Here is a 2,112-nt window from a genome sequence, read left to right on the forward strand (position 1 = left end):
GGATTAAGTTTTTTTTAAGAACTAGACATTTTGCTCTAACCGGTTTGGCTCAGTGGATAGAGCGTCGGCCTGCAGACTGAGGGGTCCCAGGTTCGATTCCGGTCAAGGGCATGTACCTTGGTTGTGGTCACATCCCCAGTGGGGAGTGTGCAGGAGGCGGCTGATCGATGTTTCTAACTCTATCCCTCTCCCTTCCTCTCTGTAGAAAAGCAATAAATTATATATATATATTTTTTTTAATATTTCTTTATTGATTTCAGAGAAGAAGAGAGAAGGAGAGAGAGATAGAAACATCAATGATGAGAGAGAATCATTGATTGGCTGCCTCTTGCACGTCCCCCACTGGGGATCAAGCCCGCAACCCAGGCATGTGCCCTTGGCCGGAATCGAACCTGGGACCCTTCAATCCGCAGGCCGACGCTCTATCCACTGAGCCAAGCCGGCCAGGGCTAAAATATATTTTTTTTTCAAAAAGAACTAGACATTTTGCCCTAGCTGGTTTGGGTCAGTCATCCTGCGGACTGAAGGGTCCCGGGTTCGATTCCAGTCAAGGGCACATGCCCGGGTTGCAGGCTCCATCCCTATTGGGGGGTGGGGGGCATGCAGGAGGCAGCTGATCGATGATTCTCATCATTGATGTTTCTATCTTTCTCCCTCTCCCTTCCTTTCTGAAATCAATAAAAATATATATTTTTAAAAAGCTAGACATTTTATGAAGACAGCGTTTTGCATATGAGTGTTTATATTTGGGGCAGATTCCTGAAAAGGTTAGTTGGGACAGCTTATGTTCTGAGGGAAGGTAGGTAACCTAGAGATCCCAATAAATAAAATGTTGTCAAGTTTCTGTCAATATAACAAAAAGAGGCCCCCATTATGTGTGTGGCAGGAGAAAAATTACCGTTTAACAAATCCAGGAATGATTCAGAAATGTAATCTTTTAAAAAATTCATAATTTAACAGACAAATATCTTAAGACTTTCACATTGTGGTTTGCTTTTTCTTGTGGGGCTTCACCATTTTTGTTTGTTTGTTTTATCTTTGTTCATTTGTGAGTGTGTTTAATATAGAATTTTTCAAATTATGGATTCTGACCAAAGGGGGGATATATATATAATTTAGTAGGTCTTGACCTAGTTGTTGTTTCCTTGGGGAGGTTTTATTTGTTGGTTGGAAAACTAAATTAGAATTATTAGACTGAATTTGGAAGTAAATAAGGGGGAATGGTTATGACTTTTGTTTCGTGTGTGTGTGTGTGTGTGTGTGTGTGTGTGTGTGTGTGTTTGTGTGTGTGTGTTTATTACTGTGGGTTGTGGCCAAACAATATGAAAGCTTCTGATTTTACAGGTTTCTTTCTGTAGTTCAGATCATATCACCACACCCATTTATCTATAATAATCTATACTAATAAAAGCATAATATGCTAATTAGACCGGACGTCCTTCTGGATGAAGCCGCAGGGGGAGGGAATGACCTGTTGCTATAATGGCAGAATGACTGCCACTGCCACTGCTGCTGGGGCTTGAGGCACTAACAGAGGCTGTGGGGCGCACCCGCGACCTACCCACTCCTGCGTGAGTGGCCCCGAGCAGGCAGCGCGTTCCATCAGCAGCCAGCCTGGCACACGTGCATGGAGGTGAAGTTGCCAGCACCCGCTTTCCCACAGGCCTGAGGCCCGCCCCCCCGAAGCTGGGGATGAGCTGGTGACCCAACAGCCTGACAGCCAGCCCAGTCCTCCCGCCACCCACCCTGATTCCCCCGTTCACCATCACTGATCCATTGGAGCCTGCAGGCGGGAGGAGGGACCAAGATGTCAGCAGTTCAGCCCGCTCGCCAGTCCGCAGTCCCACCCCATCCACGCTCGCAGGAGGGGCATAGGGACTAAGAAGTGGTCAATGCCACCTCATGGCAACCAGTTGTTTGGTGGTTCCGGTCATTAGGGACATTGGCTTTTTATATCTATAGATTGCTTGTTGCCAATATCTGGCTTTTAAATGACACTCGGTAAAGCATTTTAAGAAATGGATGCCCACTTAAAGAAATACATGCCTCCAAAGAGAACCAACTGGGGAGAAATGAATAGACACATTATTATTAGATGTTAATAGTGAATGA

This window comes from Myotis lucifugus, unplaced genomic scaffold (assembly GCF_000147115.1).
Source record: "Myotis lucifugus unplaced genomic scaffold, Myoluc2.0 scaffold_6, whole genome shotgun sequence".
Taxonomy (NCBI): domain Eukaryota; kingdom Metazoa; phylum Chordata; class Mammalia; order Chiroptera; family Vespertilionidae; genus Myotis; species Myotis lucifugus.